A 7,477-nucleotide genomic window follows, 5' to 3' on the forward strand; every position below is an offset into this window, starting at 1 on the left:
ACCTACTCTTTGTCCTAATTATTGTGGATTAGGAATCAATACATTTAAAACTTCATTAAAAATTCCTTGAAAGCTATATTTGAATATGCCATTAATATTTTACAGTGCAAATAAATCAGACATTTAAAATATGTAAAATCAGGAATAGCTTTTCTCTTTCAAAGTTCTATATTAAAGAATTTCCCCATATAAATTATCCTTATGATGAAACTGGACACGTAGCCAAGAAGCAGTTACTCACAACACATGAATTATGCAACCCCTGTGTTTACTGCACTGGTCAGGGAGGATGACTAATATTTTTCACTTTCAAATACACATGAAGTTGCAGAGTGTGTGGGGGGCTGCATTCAACTTTACAAAACACTGATGAATTCGTGATATAAGAAAATAAATCATGGCTCCCAAAGAAAATAACTATTACCCATGCAGTTTACATTCATAATAACACAGGTACACTGGAGGCTGCAGTGCCTCTAGTTCCTGTGCTCCACAGACATTCTTTTAGCACCAACTTTCTGTATATCAGAGCAGATGTGAAAGTAGGCTAGTGCCGTTCTCTGTCCCATTGTGGAGGCTGACATGTACACCCTGCAGTAACTGCCAAAGCCAGAAGTGCAGCAGACAGAGAACATCAGAATAGGGAGCTGCATGGAGGTGGTGAATGCAGGGCATTGCATGCTTGGCAGGATATGTGGACCTGGAGCCCAGGTGGATGGCAGGCATTGGGCAAACTTCACAGCTCCTTCCCTAACATTAGCTTCATAGTGGACACCTTAAAAGACTTTATCTCTTCCAAGACCACTTGTTAAGTTCTTTCCATTCTCCATTGCTGGCCATTGCTCAGGGTTCTTGTCCTTGTTTTCTTCAGTTACATGATTTCGAAAGCTAACCAGGGATAAAAAAAGTTAATTTCTTTTGAATGTAGTGACTCTTGTCTTAATCATTCTTTGTTTTATCCTCTTTTCTCCCCACAGTGCTTAGCAGTAGTTAGAAATGTTTAGGTGCCAGAAATGTTTAATAAATAAATACACAGGAAGTTTAAATGTTAAAGTAATATCAGTTCTCTCGTTTCACTTATTATTGTTGTGCTTTTAGTTTCTAAAGGCAGTTTCTTAGAACTGTTTTAGGTTTACAACAAAATTGTACTTTTTGTTCTTTCTTTAGGATTCTCTCCAATGTTTCTTTGAGAATCCAGCTCCAGCTTGATTATTCTCTTTTGCTCTGTTTTTATCTCTTTGTAACACTTCTTAGCACCATACTTATCTATCTATTTATTTATTTATTTATTGTTTCTCTCCAAAGGGAAGCAAGTGCCATAAAGGTAGGGCTATTGTCTCTTTTCTTCACTGTTATGTACATGGTTCTCAGAATAACACCTGGTATATAATAGCATTTATGAATATTTAATAAGTTTTATTAATTTTATGGGATTTGAGGCAGAGATGAGTGAATACAGTGGAAGCAACATATGGAGCATAAAAACTAGTATAAATAGATTTAATGAAATACAAAAATACTCTGGTAAAAGCCAGAAAGCTATATATATATATCTCACTACCTTAGAAATCTAGAATCAGAAGAAAATTGCTCTCCTGTCAACCTTCAGGGCCTCCTTACTCTCTTACCTAGTCTCTACCTCTCTTATTTTGACCCACTTTACCACCTGGGTCTTCTCTGCACTTTTCTTCAGATGTATGCCCATGGGAAAAGAATAAAACCTCACTTTCTAATTTTTAGATATCTTAATATAATCCTTTCTATCTGAAAGCTTTGTTGCCCTCTGAACTTTTGCAAGTGTCCTTTCTTATTTGAATATAGAAACAAAGCAAGCATATAGCTAGTTAATTTAAAAAAAATTAAGCATTTATTATTTATTTGGTTTAGGAAAAATAAGAAAGATAGGTTAATTATATAAGCTATAGCCATGTAATATAAATACAAGAGAGTAAAAAAGAAGACGGAGAAAAGTAAGTTAAAGGAATTAAATAGAATCATGATTGAGACTTTGTTATAAAGGCATGCCACAAAGCAAGTTAGCCTGTGGGTTAAATCCAACTCCCATATACCAACATACCTGCAGAGATAAAAATATTTACTATCTAGCCCTATACAAAACATTTGCTGATCCCTACCACAGAGTCCTATACACTTGCAAAGTGTTGACCCCAAATATGCTTCTAACCTTTCAAGTTGCTAATACAGGCATCTAACTATGGTCACTCATGAGGGTCTCAGTTTCTCTATAGCAAAATAAATTTCAGCTTTCCAGGGGAAGAACAATTATTCCTAATGTTAAAGACCAGAAAGAACTGTCTGCTGAGGATCCTTGTAAGAAAAATCTTAAACAATGTAATAGAGAGGATCCTTAGATCCTACTCTAAACATCATGTAAACAAATTCTATTGCACTTCCTTGCATCTTTTAAAGATGTTCCTTCATATAGGTGATGTCATCAAGCCAAAGTCCACTTCTCTAAATGCAGGAAATACTGCAGTGGACAATGGAGGTTGTATTTTTTCTAAGTGTCTTCATTCAGGTTTTATGAGCATTTCTTTTGATTCTTCTTTCATCTCTAGTGTTGTGTTAATATGTCATAGACTCAGAATTTATCTGATCTTGGGCAAATTACTTAGCTTTTCCTTGATCCATGTAGGAAAGGGTGAGAGTTATATTTCAGGACATGGATTGGCATTTATGGATTGTTAACATTTTAGCTTGTAGTAGTAAATTCAGAGGCTTTGTCGAAGTAAATTGGACTCAGGTTGTATGGGTTTATGACAAGTAATTTGGGCTTTATTCAGTTGACGTGGGGTTGAAGATTTTCAATGTCGTTTTTAGCTTTACTTCTTTTAGTGAAATACTGAAGAAAATAAAGTTATTTTGAAAAGTGAAGAAACTGACTATGCTTTGTCTTTCCCAAACAGCACCAAACATATGCTCTTGTCTACCATGGTGTGATATGGGTCTAAGGAATTGCTTCTAGTAGGTTCCTCAGCATTATTCTGCCCCTAGGTTTTAAATACTACCTCCTTAAAGCTCATGACTGTTCTTCCAAGGTCAAGGCTTTTTTGATTCTTCCCAGTACCCCTTTCCTGCAGTGTTTTTAGCACAAACACATGCTCTGTCTGTCAAGTACAGTGTAAAAATGACTTTGCTGGAAGGCATGGAGATTTCTGGGCATAAGCCACACATGGAGCTAGCATTATAAGCAGATGGCCTCATTACTCGATCCAGCAAGAGCCAGATAGGAACAGTTCTGAGGCTTTTACAGGATAAGGCAATTGTGGTTCTCTGATCTTCAACTTTTTACTTTGGTCTCAGGTCTATTCCTTAAGTTCCCTTTAAGCAGCTCTTTTTGGAACTTCCATTCTGTGTTTCCCCCTCCTCAGATTCTGCTCAGCATGATAAAACTGTACATTTATATATCAAATCTCTCCTCTCCGTGCTTTTTCTGTGGCTGGACAGTTTTGCTTACTGGTGTTGTTCACTCTGGTCTGCCCAACGTTCTTTTACGCTCTATTTCTGTTCTTCAATCTCACTCAGTGAGCCTACTCCTGATTTTTTTTTTTTTTTTGGTTGTTGTTTTCTAAAGTATCTTTCTTCCATCACCATCTCTGGATCAAATGCTGGTCATGTGGGCTTTCTCAGTCCAACTTTTTGTTTTAAAATTAATTTGCCAATACCTCTCCTTTTCTATAGGCAACCATAGTTATAAGACCATTCAAAATAAGAATATTTTTTGCCATTAATTTTTATGAATGTGAGCTAATGGGGAAAATGAAGAAAAGAAATTGAGAGAGAAATGAGAGCTTGAACACCTACTTTATGTTCCTTCAAACTCCCCTTTCTCAAGTTTGGGTTGCTCAGCAGACTCGCCTGCTTTTCTCATTAGATCAACACTTCTGTCTTATTTTCTTGACTGCTTGCAGTATAAATTGGGGAAGGTAATTCCCCAATTTTCTTCTTTAACTTGACTGTTCCTGTTACATGTATTGCTATGTATTTTCAGATATATTTTAAGCTTATAAAGGGTAGGTGCCATGTACTCACCACACTGTATCTCTCACAGTACTCAACACAGAGTGAGCGACATCTTTTGCTTTTGTTTTGTTCCATGTTGACTTCATCAGCACACCCTTAATGGGCATAATCTGGTTGTTGCTCTACTTTTAACTTCTTCTCAAGTTCACATTCAATAGGAAAGATAACATGATTATCAATAGTTCAAATAAAATGCCTGAATCTTACAATGATTTGCTTTAATCGAGTCATGTCTACTGCTGAAGAGGTGGTGTGGCTGAGTTGGTGGAGGAGAATTGTAGGACGAGTCACCTCCACTTGAAGTACATAAAGTTCAGTGGGAGAGGGTTGGTCTTCAAAGAAAAACTATTTCTGCTTCTGTAAGAGAGGGAAGTAGATGATGGCTATCAAACACAATAAATAATCATTGTAATGGTCTTCTTTAGGAAGATTATCGAGTGGTTTGTAGTCTCCTGAAACTTGAGCAACAAATACTGAATGAGTTCTTCAGAGGTACAGGTTTCTTAAGAATGGCTCACTCTGGACAGACATGAGAATTTGGAAGTTAGTAGAGTCAATAAAATGGCCATTAGGCTTTGCTACCGAAGTTAGTTCTAGTTCTTTGAGGATAGTAGGGGACCTCCTATTGATTATGGACTAAAGTACAAAGCCTAGCATGATGTGGGAGATCCTTTACAATCTGACCTCAGTTTGCTTGTATTTCATCTCTTGTCAATTTCTACTGTACCCTCTAGATCAGTGCAGAATAGTTTATCAGTCTCTAAACATATCATACTATTTCATGACTCAGTGATTTCTCCATTCTTTGTCCTTTGTTTTTTTAATGAACTTTAAAGAACACATAAAGAACAAACTCAATGACTTTTTAAAAATCTTGCTTCATTTTTGGAATGCTCTTTCAAATTGGACATTTCTTTTTATTTATGAGGCTATAACTCAAATGTTATTGCTTGTGTAAAGGTTTTAGAGTTGGTTACCTCTGACTTGAATGTCTGGGTGGATGGTAAGTATATTAAACTAAGGAGGGATTACAGAAAGAGGAACTAGTTTGGGTAGGAGTGTAGACAGGATAATGAATTTCATTTTGGGCCATTTGGGGCAGGTATGTCTGAAGTACCTGCAGAGGGATGAATGGTTGTTATTTAGATCCACTGGCTCTAGATTTTTAGCAGTATGACTGGCATGAAGATACTGCTCTGAGTGTTGACATGTAGAAGTGGTTGAGGAGACTTTCTCAGTGAGAAAAATCTTCAAGGGTGGAACCTTGGAGAACACAATATTTAAGAGGAGAGTTGTAATGCTGAGTAGTCAGTATGGATATGAGGGAGAATGATTGGAAAGTGATGGTGAGACCAAGGGAGGATAATTTCAGCAATTAAACAAAACCAAGGAATCAGAGTGTTTAGAGAAAGGAGTGATTGTGTCAAATGGTGGCAGTAGCCCAAGGAATAAAGATCAGTAAGTGAGGGATGACACTGGCCCATAGGAAGGCCAGGGTGATGATGGTGAGTCTGAAAGAAACTCGAGGACATTGGAGAAAACTGTGGAAGGAATGTTCCCTGTGGGTATAATGGAGTGAGAAGATAATTCTTTGGAGTATCTTGTGCTGGGAACTAGAGATACAAAATCTTCTCTAGATAAATATGAGGATTGGCATTATCACCTAAATTCTCTGCTCTGCATTGGTCAAGGAAAGTCATTACAGCACCATTATGGATTCCTTTCTAGCATATTTCCTTTGAAGACAGCACTCCTTTATGTGAGCATAATAATAGAAAAATATAACTTCTTAAACATCACATCAGTAACTCTTGAGGGACAAAGCTGACCGAATACATTATTACATCCTGCCACATAGCACAAAAAATGAAGTCCACTGATCTCAATGAAGGGAGCAATATTACCTTGTTCCCTATAAACAAATGTGATTCTTTATTATATCCTCAGGAACTCTATTTTTCAAATGAAAAAAAGTGTATAGTCGCTAAATTGCTCATTGTTTCTTCCCTGGTGAGAGAAAAAAGTAATGAACAGAAAGAAAAAGGAAGAAAAAGGAACCAGAATATGTAAGCTTTTAAAACACTTAATATTGGCAGGTTAAAGCTCCAGGTTAAAGCTGTGGTAGTGAAAGGCTTTGTGATTATAGGGTTATGGATTTTGTTGTTGTTGTTGTTCCTGTGCCCAGCAGGAACTGGTGGGTCTGAAAATTCAATCAATAACTGATTTGGGGAAATTGAAGCCTTTTGAGAAAAAGGACATAAAGAATCTATTTCATATTCATGAAACTGGATTTTTTTTTTTTTTTTAGCTAAAGCAGTAAGGTATTTATCTTCCTAAAATTCTGTGTGGGAAATTAAACCAAAAACCAGAAGGTTGATAAGGAATCAAGAAATCTAAGCAATCTAAGAAATCTAAGTAATCCTGTGTACTGATCTGTATCCCCTGGGCTGGTCAGTGTAGCAGAAGGTACTGCACATTGTTCCCTATCATCTTTGATGGTCAGGCTTTTTTGAGACGACAGTTGAGCATTGAGCCTCTATCCGGTCAAAAGCACATGTACAGAGACTTTCCCCACACATTTCAGTGGTTCCAAAGACTCCGGGAGCCAAGATCTTAATTCCCAGGTCAAACTGGGATGCACGGATTAGAAGTTTCTTTTTCAATGCCAAGTGTGCCTTTCTAATATTGTACCAACATTGTAGATTAACCAGCCCCTGCTTGTATCAGGTTAAGAAATTCTTGCACCTCATTCCTCATTACCTAAGTGACTCAAACAAGGAGGTTGGTGTGTAGGTATCTTCTTCATCTGGGATGGAAGAATATTGCTTCAGACTTTTTGGTAGCATCAGCAGAAATTCCTCCACTAATTGTTTTTTTGTTGGAGAAAGTTCTGAGACAAAAAAAAAAAAAAAAATAGAGTTAACATCACTCTCCAAATAACATTAAGAGTTAGTGTGCTGGGGCCTCCCCTGGTGGCACAGAGGTTGAGCGCTGGGCTGCGAAGCTGCCTGCAGCCTCTGCAGTGCCCCTTCGATCCCCCGCCGCCGGCCGCCGGGGAGGGTCCCACATGGCACGCAGACCTCTCCTGCTGTGCCCGCTGCTCCCCTCAGCAGTGTACCTCGTCGGTCTGCTTGCTCTGTTCCCCTCTCTGTCTCTGGTGAATTCTCTCACCCTCCTGCGATTCTGACTGTACCCAGTGCTTGTATAAATGAAATAAAATAAATCTTTAAAAAAAAAAAAGTTAGTGTACTGCTTTTTTGCTGTCACAAAATCCCTCCTGTGTTGTAATTCTCAGAATTGCAAACTTAATCTACACCTAGAAGTGTGGACAGTTGAAGGGTTAGCCTAGCAAGCATATTTCCCTCTAATAGTAGGAGCTGACAGTGGGTCATTCAGTCCGATCATGGGTTACATTTGTTTGTTTGGATCATTT

General features: G+C 37.7%; 1 long non-coding RNA gene across 1 annotated transcript; it reads right to left on the reverse strand.

The window, feature by feature from the left end:
- Nucleotides 1-496: 496 nt before the first annotated feature.
- LOC129146837 (uncharacterized) lies at nt 497-6,927 on the reverse strand. The gene is made up of 3 exons (XR_008554106.1): nt 6,805-6,927; nt 4,054-4,401; nt 497-888 (listed from the first exon to the last, which is right to left on the reverse strand). It is a non-coding gene; the product is annotated as an uncharacterized LOC129146837 (long non-coding RNA).
- Nucleotides 6,928-7,477: the final 550 nt, after the last annotated feature.

The sequence above is a fragment of the Talpa occidentalis genome, unplaced genomic scaffold, assembly GCF_014898055.3.
Source record: "Talpa occidentalis isolate TD23 unplaced genomic scaffold, MPIMG_talOcc4v2.1 talOcc4.5, whole genome shotgun sequence".
In the NCBI taxonomy this organism is placed as follows: Eukaryota; Metazoa; Chordata; class Mammalia; order Eulipotyphla; family Talpidae; genus Talpa; species Talpa occidentalis.